We start from the raw sequence: 16,414 nt of genomic DNA, 5'->3' as shown, positions 1-16,414 counted from the left end.
CATTGTTCTTCAAGATGCAGTCTGTGACGTAGTTCTTCTACTGGTAACTGTCTCGCTTAAGAAGCAACACGTCTCTTTACATTTCTGTATAACCATTCTTAGAAGTAATACTGGCACCTCATTTGGTTTATCAACGCTTTTTAATTGTAATAACGGCAATTTAAGGGCAATAGTGGTTTTTAGGAATGGGCAACAGAGTCAAGGTGAGAAAATTCGCGTTAAAGTCCCGCGCTGCGTGTTCCGACTGCCTGAAGCACAACAATCATTGCACTGTGTGGCGTAGTTGTGATATGGAAGTATGCCGAATTTGGTTCAGGGGTCAAATGAAAAAAAAAGATATCTGTCTTAGAACGAAAACGCAAATGTTTTAATGTCGGAACTAAAGACAAACAAACCAGCCTATCTAATGTCCTTTGTGTCACATTTAAGCATAGAACTCCTCATCGCGAAAATAATGGCTTAATGTTGACGAAAACCGACATTTTGGTACGTTTGTGATGTTTTGGAGGCAATCCGCACAACGTGTTCGCAAAATAAAATTTTTATCGTAAAATGAAGCTTTAGGAAATTCAAGTAAAATGACTTGAATGAATAAATTATTCGTAAGTTTTCAAATAAAAATTGTAAAATCGGCAAATTTTTTCAAAATTTTGGCTTCCTAAAACCATTTTTGGGAATGCAATTGGCAATAAACAACACTTCATATTGAAGGCAAACCTTTCTAGGTTCCACAGGCAAAAGATCGTGCAGCTATACGCAGCAATATAAATTTTACACTATTTCCCGGCAGAAGCATGTTTCACGTACTTGAGCACACTTTGAAAGTGTGCTCAAGTACGTGACAAAATTTTTTGTCAGGAAAAGATATATTGGAAATGACTTAGCAAGCCATTAAGTAGCCATGATGTTCTACAAGAAAATCTTAGCTAGCCGAGCCATCTCTATATCATATGTCTATTGTCAAGTCTATGGACGGCTATAGGCAATGTCATTGGTGATGAAGGCAACAACACAAAACGTGAGAGGCGGTGAGGTCGATGTCATGAGTGCTCTTTTTTTCGCGTCAGGTTGAATGTCGGAGAGCTCTTCGATTTCTAACTGGAACTGGAACGCCATTGCATTTCTCCGCAAAGTTTGGTAATTATTATCTCGAAACTGGTGTCATCCCGAGAATTCGTTCCAAATAGATCCACCTTGCGATTTTGCCGGCTAGAATTTGTAATTTGCAATATGTGCCATAAGGTAATTAGTGAAAAACTTAATTACTGATTTTTCTAATTATTCCATTAGGCCTTTCACTTTTGTCCGCCTCTTCAAGTGGACCACCTCATGGACCATAATCGTGCTACCTGCCACAGTGAATTAAAAAAAAAAGTTAGAGTGTTCGGTGAAACACCCGGTTATTCAGACAACATAGGTACTTTATTTACGACGCGGGTTTACCATGCACATCTCCACTGAAACTGAAATTATCTTTTGGTCACTGTAGAGTGGCACCATACGCAGTGGCGCATACTGACTAACCCAAGTGGCTCCTAAAATAATTTATTGCAGACATATGCCCAGTGAGCCCATGTAGGCGTGAAACAAGTTTATCGAATATCGGCACATACGTAGTGGCCCATATTCACTGGCCCAGTGATACCCAGTGATCCGAGTGGGTACTAAAGTTAACACCGTCACATGCGTAGTGACTCCCGAATGTGACATCAAAGAGGAACATACCTAGCATCCCATCCCCATTCATCCAAGTTGGGTTGAAAGTTCATTGAAGTGCGGCACATAATCAATGACACATATCCAGCAATACAAGTTCACATAAAACAGGTTAACTCATGAGTGGCACATGCGCACTGTCACATACCCCTGACCCAAGTTGGCCACAGTAACCAAGTATATTCTACTACGCTGCTGGCGCAAATTTTCGGCAGGGGCGTAATCGCTAACACGATCACGCCACGGTCGAAAAAAGCATCAGCAGTGAAGAGGAATACTCTTGGCTCTGTGTTTGTCTGGTCGGGCTTTGCGCCACCAGGTGGCGCCAACAACGCGGCCGCTCGCGTTTACGCCCCCGCTCACCCGGTAAACCGTCTGCGCTTGCCGGAATACCGGACGCACAAAAACTCTCTACTACGTAGATAACGTTACCTTGACGTTTACCAGCCGTTCCGCTCACAACAGTACATGCGTAGAGCAGCTGAGCCGGCACGCGAGTGCGCTTATAGTGTGCATGTGCAGAGCGCTTATGCTATCTGAGGAAGGCCGAAGCCTGCCCTATCTTCACCACCGAGGTGATGAGGGCTTTGACGATGCGTTCCCTTTGGTTTGTCCTATTTGCAGCCAAATGCAAACCGTATCTTTGGAGACAATTTAGAACCTTCGAGCGTGAGTGGCGCACGCGCCGTCCGCGAGACAGCACGTCAATGGCGGGGGCAGCGGTGTCAACCACGTGAATGCATCACGAGCATCCGTGCAATTGCTATCGCAATAAAACAAAACAGTACACTTTCATAATTAGAAATGACAGTTTACTCAATAAGAAAACATGTGAGGAAACAAACAAATCCCAGCGAACTTTAAAGAAGTGAGAAAAAGAAATAAAGAAACGTGCTGACCATTTCAAGAGTGGCGACATTCGTAAAACGTCGCGGATTATTGGCGCTCCCCAGCTGTTTCAATGGTCATGACAAGGCACCACACCACAACAGTGGTGTCTGTTCATGAGCCACCAGACCAGACTGCCTGTGAAAATACCTTTAACTGTGACTTTCTCACACGGAGGGGAAAAAGAAGAATTGTGGAGGCGTTGCTATTAATAGACATTCTCGACGGCTACTCCGAACTATGTTGAGCTGCCGTAAACTTTCGCATTATTTGTGGTAACCTTTTCGCTCTTTCGCGAAGTTGTACGTCATGCGCACGTACGCAGAAAGGTGGTCACGATGACAACGTTTACTGCTCCATTTGTACGTTCTATTACAAATACAGTATCCGAAATATCTTGCTCACTAATCTGTACTTGCAAGTTAGTGCTGTCTCGACTATTGTGGCTTCTTCCCAATTCACTTGCGCTACCACCGTCTTGGTGTAACAGCGAACCCGAACTGCCATGTATCAATGCCTGAGCTACAAGACACGAGTGTATGCAGGAAAACCTCAAAATGTCAAGGCGCATTGTGAGGAGGCGAAGAATTGTTGCAGCTTTCCTACTTACAGATATTGTTGCCAAATGTTTAGAACTGCGGTGAGTGGCGTAACGTTTCGCCTCTTTTCTGGGAATAATCATCTCACCATTGTGCTATGATGTACGAAGTCCTTGCGCACCCAAACAGGTGAGCACGGCTTCAAAGTTTGCCGCATTCCTTCGTTTGAAAGCGGAGAAAGCACAAGGAATATAGCATCTGCTTGTTTTCCGATGAGCTATCGCCATTTGTTCTCGTGCACGATGTTGTGTTGGAGTCATGGGCAGCAGACTCTTAAAACGGTAGAGCAGGCTATAAGGTGTGTATGAAATAAAAACAAAACAAACGCCAAAGTTTGCATTGTCTCGTAAGGAATAACACACTGCCGGCCTCTTCTTAGCCGAAGCTGTTTCGCGCAAGCAGCTGTTCCAGATCCATGCGTTCTCCTTACGGGCGTAAAACTCCCTTGTAAATGCATCATGGGCTGATTCTGGTAAGGCAGGATAGGATGAAGGTTGCCTTAGTGACCATCACGCACGTTGTCGTCGTGATTATAGCCAAGGAATTGGAGATCGTTAAGGCAAGAAGTGAGTAAAACACAAGGCTATTGCCTCCTATTCAGTATTTCTTGTAGCGAGCAATACGATTATCGCGATAAACGGAGATTTCCTTTCGCTACAGTCGTACAAATGCCATGTACCTGCCTGACAACAGCCACGCCAGCTGCCAGTATATAGGGTATCCCAGCTATCATGCATTGTGCTTTACAGCGAAACCGTTAGCCCCTAGTTGGTCGGGATTTTTCGTGTCCGCGTGCGCGGTGCTCACACAAGAATGTGGGCCGATCCCGGAGACCATCCAAAGATGCAGGAAGCGCACAGTGTTCTGCTTCTCCAAAAGGCCTCATATGACGTCATCAGGTGACATCCTCACTTGACGTAGAAGTCGTCGCGTGACGTCACGTTCTACTTGATCACGTCATCAGATTGCGTCATGAGGCGATATCGTCACGTGACGATGCCGTCAATATCGTATATTCAAATTGTAATCCTAAGCTTTCATGTCTGCAGCATGTGTGTAATTGGTAACTTACAAATTTTTGACGCAATTTACTAAATTCGATTATTTGAATAACGCATTTGTGCTTGGCGGAAGGCCTAGGGGAATGAGGATGTATGCTACCCTTCCGCACACGTGCGCGCTAGCGTGACGTACGTGCGCACACAATGTATCTGTCTTTGAGGCATACTGGACGCTCTGCCCGTTGCATCTGCAGCACAGCGTGTTCGGCGACCGTAACCGACATTCTGGGAAACACTGTCACAATACAGTACCTCCACCTGGCGGCGGCCGCGGCAACTTATACAGACCTAAAACACCAGCTGGAAAATGGCTTTGTCTTTAATTTCCCGCCCAACCGAAATATGTATCTCGTATATTCGAATTAGAAGCTATCATGTTTGCGGCTTCTGTGCAAGTCGTACTTTACGAATTCTCTGACGCAGTTTAGTAGAAACACTGAATTAGTTCAATAAGGCACTTGCGCTTGGGGGAGGGTCTAGAGGAATGAGCATGCAAGCTGCACTTCCACACGCGAGCGTGTGCGCGTGACGTGCATCGCTTGTGGTGGTGGTGCTTGTTTTACGTCGTCTAACTTCGGTCGTCCTAGACTAAAGTCGGCAAGAGCGTCGCTGTATATCCACTTTCACCGGGTGGAATGAAGTGTTGGAGGAAGGCGCCTGTAGGTGAACAAGAAAATCACGCGCCCGAGAAAGTACGAAGGAGCGCGCTGAGCTCGCGACAAAACCAACGCCACCTAGAGGAAAGTCTAGGTGGACTTGAGCGAAGCAGGGAAGGAGAAAAGAGGCGAAGCTTCGCAGAAGAGGTGGGTAGGCGAGGCGCGCTGGGTTGGCCTCCTCTGACAGTTGCTACGGGTTTGTGTGCGCGCTGTGGAGGTACCGGATTCGTCTCGTGATCGAGTTGCCGAGCGCCGTGGGAGAAGGAGGGAGGAGCAACGCAAGCGGCGGCAGGCAGACAGGGAATCGACCGACCAACCATGAAGTCGTCGCACCTGCAGATCGCTTTCAAGATATGGCGTGCGCCGCTGCGCAAACTACACAGTTGCTATCACAGTACAAGCCGCCCCCCTACCTCCCTCGTGGCCTTCCCGATTTCCTCCCTTGTGCGCGATTCGGCTCACCATCGCACGCTTTCATTCGCACTTACAGCATACGGCGCGCGGGGACGAAGTTATCGCCCTTGGACTTTATGGCGATGACCACGACGGCAGAAGGGTGCCTGGAGTGTCCACATCATTGCTATTGCAATTACACAGGAATCGCACCCATACGCTTGCACGTAAACCGCGTTCACGAAGTGAAATATCTGAAAATTTTTGTGATGCCACTTCATTTATTAATTATTCCTAAGTAGCAAACTTTTTAATGACTGCTTTGAATGTCGTACTGTCAATGAAACGTTTGTAAAAATTCACGATTTTGCGTGTGAAAGAAGTATAAAACTGGCATGTTTTCAGCCAGGTGCATTTGGCTCGTTTATAAATACGAAAGCCTTAAGAAGCTCATTGCAATGGCTCATGCCCAAAAAACACGTCGTCCGGTCCAATGGTACAAGAACTATGGCTCCTACCCGCGTCGTCCCCTCCAATGGTACAAATGCTATCATCAGCAATGGCTCATACCAACTAATCAAGCAAACAATGCAAGGATCCTCCCTCTGATAATGGAAAGGCTACAAACCCTCAGGAAAGTGAAGTGTACAGTGCATACATTTAAAAGAATCACGCATACACCGTTACACCTCATCACGGGGAATGGCTCATATCCCCATAAGGAAGCAAACATGCAGTGGCTGAATATGAACGAAGAAACGAAAGAAAAAACGAAGGAAAGAAACAACGAATGAGGGAACGAAAGAAAGAACAAAGAATGAAAGAGAGACAGACGGAAAGAAAGAAAGAACATTATGGGGTTTTACGTGCCAAAACCACAATGTGATCATGATGCACGCCGTAGTGGGGGACTCCGGAAATTTGTACCACCTGGGGTTCTTTAACGTGCACCTAAATCTAAGTAGACGGGTGTTTTCGCATTTCGCCCCCATCGAAATGCGGCCGCCGTGGCCGGGATTCGATCCCGCGACCTCGTGCTCAGCAGCCCAACACCATAGCCACTGAGCAACCATGGCGGGTGGAAAGAAAGAGAAAACGAAAGAAATAACGAAATAGCCTTTAGGTAGTGCATTGGGTGCTCGCATGTGTCGTTGAGGAGGTCGACCTACAGCACCGTACGTTTACTTTAATAGCGGATCATTATGTCTTGCATGAAGTCTGGCCCCTCCGATTGTAGAACATAATGCATTACCACGTGTGCAGGAGGCTTTCGTCTTCACGTGTTACAGGAGTGTAACATGCTGCCGAATTTTTTCCCGGCTAATAAAAATGTGCCGTAAAAATGAAACACCATCAAAAAGCTGCCCCCTCAGACACGCCCCAGAGGAGCTAGCGAGAAAAATCTTTCCACGACGCATCAACCGCCAGTTATCGGCACCCTTATTGTCACCAAGGCACCGTACTGTCGCGGGCGAGACGTGTCAAATAAAGGGCCAGCTCTTCCACTAACTGATACGGAATTTGTTTGAGGGCGCTGCTTTTTGATGCGGGCTAGAGTTAAGGCCATACTATACGTACGCTTGACACTGGCGAAAACTCACACCCACGTGCCTTTATACTCATGCGCAGATGGTGCAGAACAAATAGTACGAGTTGAAGCGCGGCGCCAGCACAGATATCTTCTTCAGACAAATATAGGTGCACTGGTTGCCTCAAAAAAAGAAAAAAAAAAGAGCAATTTCGCCCGAAACCGAAGCATCGATTGCGATAGAAAATTAGTGGACAACTATTCACCCTCTTCGCTTAGCAGTTTGTTCTAGATAAACGAGCTGGCGCTTTCGGCAGGTGCGCCCTACGTCACCTCAGCGACCGCGCGCGAATACGAAACTATTACCGCTTGTACCTTGCTTCTGCGCGATCAGCTGTCGCAAATGCAACTGAGTTTTCGCTGACACACTGTGCTCCAATTATGCTGCATTGATTAATGTGGATTGAAGACGTGTGCAGTAGTTGGCTGCAAAAACTAGTGACTGCCATATTAAGGAATGTAATGAATATGTGTGGCCAAGTTCTTGGAGCGCTGCTGCAATGGTCCGTACTTGTTTCCGGCACCTCTAGATGTATGAAGTTCCTCGAGAATACAGAAACTTGCTTATCCGCCAGCGCTGTATCGCTAACCTTCAAAGAAAGGGTTTCAGCCCCGGTACGTCGGCAAGAGTGAGTACTGCTTGGTAAACAATGATGAAGGGAGTAGCGCGGCTCTCTGTCCTAGTAGGTTTGGCGCACAGTGTCTACACACATCTACCCCAACTGGCGCACAACTGAACCGGAAACTTACGCCCACTCTTTCACCAACGTGTCAAAAATAAAGGTATATGGGCGCACACTTGAATATATGCGCACTATGTACGCACAATAAATGGCGGTACTGCACCGATAGCGCACAAATGGTCGAAGCTGACCGTTTCGTGACGGTCCACAAGAGTGAACGAGTTACTAGCGATAATACGTATTCGCTACAAGGTGTTACAATGTGCAGAACAGCTGCGTTTCAGTCGTGCGCCGGAAGAACAGATCTATCGGAACGGAGCACACCCACGAGCCAGACGTACCTTAAAGCTACGCCCGTCGAGTGATGATCAATAGGTTTGCAAAGACGCTGCTTCGCTTTCTTCACAATGCAGAGTTGGAAGCTATTTTTTATTGTCCATAACCAACGCGGCAAATCCTCGTGAAATTAAAATGGACACACCATCTGTGCGCACACCAGTAGACGTTACGGGCGGGAACATGTACTGAAAAAAAAGCGTGCACAAAGGAGCCATTTATTTTATATAAGAAACATAAAAAATTATGCGCATCATCAAATCTATGTAAAGGGAAGCTTTCGCGAAGCGGTTAATCAAATGCGTTAAACTTGCTCATTTCATTCCCGCGTATTTCGCGCATGTGCTCTTGCGCACTCGCGCTGCGTAATGTGACGCACACGGCGACCATCTCAAATAGCTTGTTGGCGTTAGCACGATAAACGTATACTTGCGATGGTGGCCTAATGATTACGCAATCGAGCTGCTGTGCCTGGGGACCAAAGTTCGATCCGGCCATAAGGCACGCAATTAAATTATATTACTTAACTGTGAGCTATACGGCAAGATGACAGTAGCACAGAGCGGTCACGGTCAGGAAAGTCCGGGAAAGTTCGCAACGAAAGCTTCGCTTTAAAAAGTTCTGATCTGAGGAATGTTGTGTTCCTTATGCTAAGCACAGCGGAAGAATGCTCTTCATTGAACAGCATAGATATGCCGCAGCGCGGCTAGAATTGCGTACGTTCTGCTCTGCATGCGGAAGCGGATTAGCATAACAGATTAGTGAGTGAGTGAGTGAGTGAGTGAGTGAACTTTATTGGGTCCACAATAGACGCGAGTAAACTCGACGTCACCTGGCTAGGCCCCACTCGGGGACCATCAGGTCAAACCTGATGGCCCTCTCGCGGGCCCTCTGGACTGCCAGGATTTGAGAGGTCTGATCCTGGGCCTTAATAAGCATCATCATTTCCTCTTGGGTGAAAGGGGGACCGGCAGATGCGCAGCCCCACAGGACATGCTCGAAGTCCGCATAACCACCACACAGGGGGCAGTCCGGGCTTGGGAACCGTTCGGGGTGCATTGATAACAGATTAGCATAAAATTTAAGAAAGCGTAAGTTCCTTTCAAAACAAAAAAATGTTCACGGCCCTTGCACCCTGTACAGATGGTAAACGAGAGAAGCGGAAATGTGCGGCCCCGGTATTAGCCACATGTTATTTATTTATTTATTCATTTATTTATTTCGTGTCCCTGACTCATAGCTATATATCCATATGCGGGTATGCGCCACACGTGATTTTATTATCGGTAATCGTGATGCAACTGAGGAGCATGTGATGTTATAGATGTTATGATCTATCAGTCGTGTTAGGCATACATTCGTACCATTCCATGCCGAATTTGGTATGTTAGGCATACATTCGTACCCTTCCATGCCAAATTTGGTATGTGTGGTGAAAGACGACAGCGGCAGCTATACCATGGCGGCACGATGCCGGAAATGAGAGAGCACGAGGGTTGGTGGCAGAAGAAAAAGGAGCAGACGACACGAGCGAACGGGCAGTTGTGGCCACGAGGGCGGATCGCACGATCCGAGCGAGGTTCGTGGAACGAGTCCCGAGAGGGCTACCCGGGTGTGCCACTGGGCAGCCTCGTGACGGGTCGCGAGCCGTCGATCCAAGGCCCTGCCCGTGTCCTGTTCCTGGCCGGCTCCTGCGCTCTTGCATTCCCTGTGCTCTCGGAGTTCCGGCACTACTAGGAACCCTGAGCCACCAACCGAGCGGCTTGTCGCCGCGTCACCGCCACTGCCTACCCAAGCCGCCTCCGCTGCGTATACGGTGTGCCAACGAAGGTTCCGACCACACGTGAGCGAGCACAGTGGAGCCGTATGCCACGACGCCCGGCCTTCTCGCGTTAGCGAGCGAGTGACTAAAACTGTGTAGGATGCCGCGTCGCACGACTTCGCACGCTAGAAGATCACATGTGCTAGGGAATCTTGCTTGTTTCTGTGTGAGAGAGCCGTGTTAGTTATATGTCCGCCTGTGTAAGCCGTCCCATTATCGCCTTCGAGTCCTTCCTCATCATACCGCACGTCAACAAACGTGACGGTCTACGTTAATGCTTTATAGCGTGTACCCAGTTAACGAAACACGAGTTCTCAAAGCCGAAAATGGTTTTTCTACGCGTCGTTTTGTCCACAAACGCGATCTCCCAGAACTTGAGCCGTATACAGCTTCGCTGTAAACAACGCAAATCTTAAAAGCGTACCAAGAGGAGTTACTGTCGATGGAATTTAGGTGGCATCATAAGTTAACGGACTGGGCGTAGTGTCAATAATCTCAGTGTGGCAGACGCCTTCTGCGACAACAAGTAACTCCAAGAAAGGTCGCATTCCGAAGAACAGTGTGCTCGGCGCGCTAGCGCTCCGGTAAAGCGTAATCGGCATTTTCGTGTTTTTGAGCATTTCCTCTATCATGCTTGATATGACAATCTTTGTTACACTAAAATACAATCTCTCTCAATAAAGGATGGCTCTCCATTCGCATAGAGTGACTTTTATAAATGCGCTTGCTCAAAATCTGAACTGTTACAAAAGTGCAAACAAGCAACTGCGTAAGTGCTGATATACACAAATCAATCTGACAAAACATAGCAGCAACATTAGGACGTTTTAGTTATCGACTTCGAAAAAAAAAATTGCCCGCCAATCCACCCTGTGAAGGTGGTTGGAAAGCGAAGCTTTTGACGCCACCCTCACGGTGACTGCGGCGCACTTGATATTTCACACACTACAACGTAACTTTAACCACGGCCTTTATTATTATTATTTACTTCACAACAATGTTCACTACTGCTTTCTGATCGGTGTGATATACACTACTAGACTACCCCATAGTGGGGTAGTCTAGAAAATGAACCGAAGCAGTTACTAGGCTGGAAGGGTTTCGAATGACGTCAACCCTCTTTCAAGCAGCTGCATAAGCTTTGCAACAGCTGCAATCTAATCTTACGGACCGCGCCGAGCCTGTTTCCGTTGTTTGCCCGCAGCCCTTATCATCCATCATGTTGGCTCATCACTTTGAAGCTTGTTCTTGTGGTTTTTCTTGCGAAAACGAGTGCTTAGTTGTACGCTGAATGCCTGAATTCAAGTAAGCTATACTGCTATACCTGCAATTGTTAGCGGTTCGTCGGGATCGTTTTTTGATTACAACGACGGACACGACAGAACCCTTGGCTGGTAGAGGTACAAAGCTTCGCTTTAAAAAATGTATTATTGCAAAAAGACCTAATTTCCCGGTGCAACTTGCCCGCTAGCGTAGCTTGGCTTGCGCATGACCATTTCTTCGGTAGGAAGAGTTTAGGACCAATACACACTAAGTGAAACTTGCTTTTAACCTGCAATACCCACAGTAAAGGAGGTTGTGCAGCAGTACTTTATATAATTAATTCGTTGTTGTCTAAGTTGCTTTATTATAAATATCGTTTTACTAAAACACGCTCTTACGCCAAGTTATCCAAGATCCAATATGTAACGTAACCCACCGACACATTTGCTTCACTCCCATCTTTCTTGTCCTACACTGAACTCCATGTCATGATGCAGGCATTTCGGAAAAGCTTTTCTCTCAATACACGGGACTTCTTAAGGTTTGACCTTGTGAAGTCCCGTGTACTGTTCAGCTGCACTGTTCAGCCACAAGGTGGCTGGAAAGTGCTTCATCTACCTTGCAACCTTCTGACGTCGTGGTGGCGTCGAGGTACGAAGTCTACTTTTCCGCAGGTTCCTTGTCTAATTAGCAAGTAAGGTGTGAGACGGGGCTAGCTGGTATTATAGTAAGAATTACAATTGAAGCTGCGGCTATTGCAAAAGGCAGTTGTATCTGTGAACCTTCCATAGCGCTGACGGATAAAGAATTTGCCCTCTTAGAGTAATTTGCACGGGGGGAGGCGCCTTAGGCTATGTTGGTATTTCCTTGCTGATGTGGGGCAGTCTTGATTACTTGCGCAAGTATATGTGTGGTTGTGATCACATACGCGAGGCTATAGATTCATGTTTCTTTGTAACAAACACCAGTTGGAAGCCAGCGCTTTTCCTCGTCGCCTCTTTTAGTATTTCGTGTCTATTTTTTACGCTGGTCGTATCAATAATTAGCAAGCACCGAAACGGTGCTCCTCTTGTCAGGGAAGTCAGACGGTATGAACCCCTTCACTGAGGGAACAAACATAGGGATGATAGAGGGGCCTTTGCGCGTAATTCCTCATGAACCATCTTGGCTACCTCGATCAGTAGAATATCGGCATATACAAGCATATATCTCCTCTTACTTTTAATGTATTGAACACAGCGTAACAATGTGGCTGCCTTACAGCTTCTCTGTGTTTAAGAAAATACTCTTATAACGAAGTTCAATTCCAGTACAGTTAGTTTTGTTCTAACTAGGGTACACTCTCTTTCAGGAATTTGCAACGTTACTGAGACCAGTCATTTGGGTGAGTAAGGCTCCCTGATTATTAGATAAGTGAATGCTACTTCACAGTCAAGTGCATTCAATGACAGCTTGACAACATATGCTCTCAGAACGTCGTCTTTCAGCAGCCCGGAAGCACCTAATTCAAACTGCGGCTTCGCTATTGTTTACTCAGTGAGCAGATGCGACAACTAATTGCTTCCTTTTCTGTTGGGTGCACCTGGTAACATTTTCCCCTGTTTCAACAACGAATCTATATACAACCTTTATCATAACATCAACAAATATGCCCAATAAGCGGGCCTTAAAATTCAGAACGAGAGCTTCGTACGAAATGCAGTGCGGTTGTGCGCAACCGAAGGGGATACTTCATTTACAAAGGGTAACGTCATAAAGAAACAGTGGAGCTATGAGAGACGCAGTAGTTGAGGTCTTCGAAGTAGTTTTGACCTTCCGAATATGAGTTATAGTGAATCTAAATCTGTGTACGCGATCGTTTTATTGCGATAGGAATTGTATGCACGCTCCAAGCGTATTTCTGCCATCGTCGTTGCCGTCGCCGTCGCCGTGAGGTTCCGTATGACTTCCAACGGTGATGAAATCTTCGCCGCGCGCCGTATGCATGCTGTATGTGCGAGGGACGCGCGCTTTCACGGGGAGCGAACGCACGGAGGAGAGCAAACGGGACTTCTTCCATCACGCGAAAGGTCGTGGGGGGACAGGAGGGAGGGAGGGGAGGCGAGGTTCAGCTGCGGCACCAAATGCGTATTTATATGAAAAACGTTGCGAGGCGAGAAGGTGGTAAGGACTTCCGACGCTGCTCGTCGAGTGTCCCGTTCTGATCTCGTCGAAAACCTCCGAGCCACCGCCAGAGGCACCGGCAACAGTCATCCAACGCCGCGCGCGTTCGGTGCGAACGCAGGCAAAACGACGACGGCGTCGACAACATTTCTGCGCGTTGCTGGTGCTGCTACATGTCCAAGTTTATACAGCTGATAAAACTACTATCCTTACTCCGTATAGCTCTCTACTAATTTGCTATCGCAATTGATGCGTCGCCTTTCCGGTGAAACTGCGACATTTTTTTTTCGCTCCCATCAAAATGTGACCGTTGAATCCGGGAATCCAACCCGCGACCTCGCGCTCAGCAGCGGAACGCCATTGGCGCAGAAATATTGTGTACACTACTGAAGAACAAACTTCAATAGAGAGCACGAAGTCACCAATAAAAAAAAAAAAGAAAAACACTGGCTCTCCCGCTCGCGAGAGTAAATGTAAGCATGAAATGGCTACAAGATGGCAATCAAGTGAATGGTGCTCCCTAGCTGCCTTTTGAACATCGCTATTCGAAATCACAAATAAAGCTTCAGCGTACTAGAAGTTATAGCTTGAGGGATATTGTGAACAAACATTAGGAAGAAATTGGAACCAATATTTTTTCAACTTGTTTGGGAAGTAACTAGCGTATGTAATGCGGTCTTGTTTTAAGGGTTGGGGGATAGAGAAGGCATTTTTTAAACTTTTGACTGGTTGCCCGGATGATCTCGTTTTGTTCTCGCAGTGGTGCCCAAATCTTCTCGTTTGAGTGCCCGGTTGATCTCGTTTGAGTGCCTGGATAACGGCGTGGGCTTTTGGCTCAAGGTCACTTGAAGGTCGCGGATAGCGGGAGCTAAAAGAATTTTGTGCTTTAAAGAAAATGGTAAACTCGGTGGTAATGCAGTTCCACTCAACGTGAAAGCTGGGGAAGTGCAGAGCAGTGATTCGCCGGTGTTTGTCTTGTGTTTCCTTGTGTTTATCTTCTTTTATCCTGTGTTTATCTTGTGTTTAGCTATTCTTTTCAAGACGGTGGGATTAGTCTGCCTGCGCTGGCAAGCAAGTTCAGCTTCTCGGGCGCACACCGCTTGATCAGCCGTGCGTCGGCGCTGTCTTTCACGGGCGAGCGCCCGCTGACGCTCCAAGCGTGCTTGCTGCACGGCGTCCATGGTGGGAAAGAGCGTGCCGGAACGCGGGAACGGCTGTCTTTCAGCGCGCCCTAGCGGAATCTTTCCATGATGATGATGATGATGATGATGATTTATTGGCATTCCCTTTGAAACGGGGCGGCGACAAATTGTCACCTAGTGTGCTTGATTTATTCAGGTATACTATACATGTTCTTTATCTAGCATTTTATTATACCTATCATCATTTTTCTTTTTAAAAAATTTGTGAGGCTGTGGCGCCCTCTTTTGTCTAGTTTCGCTATCAGATTCGGGTTTTCGATCGAGTTTTCATTACTTTGTGTTAATCAATGCGTTAATTCATGGCTTAAGCAATGGCGTGAATTAACTGTGGTTACAGTTGGGCTGTAGAGGACTGCGAAACGCTCTCCGATCATAAATTCACCAAGTTCTCTTTTCTTGCGCAAACAACACCAAAGATTAAACAGTTAACCAAATTCGGCACATCTAAGCTTTTGGAGTCGTTAGTGCAGTCCTCTTGGTCGGACGACGCTTTCGTCCTCCGACGCCGTTGGCCTCATCATCGCAAAGTTTTACCTAATGTTTGACAAGCTCTCTAACACTCACTCCCGCTGGGTTAAACCTCACCTGTGCCCTAATAACGCTTGGTGGACACCTGAGCTTACTATTGAACGTAAAAGAATCCGTGCTTTACGCCAGCGTTACTAGAGAACCTCAGACCCTTTACTTCGCCAGACATTCAAGGAGCAGTATTACGACGCTTATTCCACCTATAAAATCCATATTGAACGCGCTAAAACTTCTGCCTCGAAATCGCTTTCTACTGACCTTTCCAAACGCAATCTTTTCGGTCTTCCATTCAGAATTTCTCTTGACAAACTTCCCGTCTCAAATGAACTCCCTTCTCTTCCCGATGGCAGTTTTACGTCGAGCGTGCTCGACTCCACCAAGTTCCTCATAACGGCACAGATTTCTCTGAACTCCCCTGCAACAGATGACCTCTATCATACACGCCTTCGAATTATCACCGAAACTCCTTATCACTATCCAGTCAACTGTCGGCGAAATCGAACATGCTCTTAATTCAAGAAATATACATGCTTCACCTGGACTCGATGATGTCACTTTGCCCATGCTAAAAACTCTATTCAAATATCATTCGGCCTTTTTTTTGTTTTCTTGTTCAATCAGTGTCTCAATTTATCCTACCTCGCCTGTCATTGGCGTAAAGGGCGTATTGTTTTATAGCGAAACCCAACCGCCCTCCCGACTCTCCTTCGTCTTATCGAGCTATCGTAATGAATTCATTATTCGGCAAAATTTTAGAACGTTTACTAAATTCCCGCCTTTACTTTTCTTACATTCCTCCAACCTGCTTCACAAAATCAGTTTGCATTCACACATGGAAAAGTGCGCCAATCACCCTCTACCCGCCTCCGCAAGACTCTGGATTCGTTTAAAGACAAGAAACTTCACGCGTTACTCATTTCCTTGGATTTCAAAGGAGCTTTTGATAGCGTTTGGCACCCGGCTGTTTTATATTTTCTCCGTTCCCATAACTGCCCCAACAACCTCTACCACCTTCTACGTTCATTCCTCTAAAACCGTCAAGTCACGTTTCGTTCGCAGGCTGGCGAGGTATCTGCTACTCCCACATTGGGCAGCCCCCAAGGTTCCCCTGTCAGCCCACTATTGTGGAATATTGTTTGTTCTTTACGACCGGCTTGAAATCCCTTTTCCGCAAGATGTCTTCGCACAAGCATACGCAGATGACACGGTGCTAGTCATTGCCGCCACCAGTCGATTAGAGCTTGAAGCCAAGGCTTCTCAATTTCTAGCTGTTATTTCTGCTTGGGCGTGTCGGTGTAAGGTTACTGTCAGCACCGACAAATAATTTTTTCCCTATTTTACTAATAGTAATTCATCATCATCATCATCACGCACCCGTCCACCCATTGTTCGTGTCAACGGAACCTCCCTGCAATCAAAAACTAGTATTAGGACTCTGGGCGCTATTTTCGATACCAATCTTACATTTAACGATCACTTACATTACCTCCATACCAAATTCAATCTTCTCTCCACG

At 46.7% G+C, this 16,414-nt stretch overlaps 1 long non-coding RNA gene across 1 annotated transcript; it reads left to right on the top strand.

The window, feature by feature from the left end:
- The first annotated feature begins 3,596 nt into the window (after positions 1-3,596).
- LOC125947285 (uncharacterized) lies at positions 3,597-14,388 on the top strand. The gene is made up of 3 exons (XR_007468151.1): positions 3,597-3,769; positions 12,357-12,389; positions 13,929-14,388. It is a non-coding gene; the product is annotated as an uncharacterized LOC125947285 (long non-coding RNA).
- The last annotated feature ends 2,026 nt before the right edge of the window (positions 14,389-16,414 follow it).

Source organism: Dermacentor silvarum, chromosome 7 (genome assembly GCF_013339745.2).
Source record: "Dermacentor silvarum isolate Dsil-2018 chromosome 7, BIME_Dsil_1.4, whole genome shotgun sequence".
Lineage (NCBI taxonomy): Eukaryota > Metazoa > Arthropoda > Arachnida > Ixodida > Ixodidae > Dermacentor > Dermacentor silvarum.
Note: the sequence above shows the minus strand (reverse complement) of the source record. Positions and strands in the feature narration are given on the sequence as shown.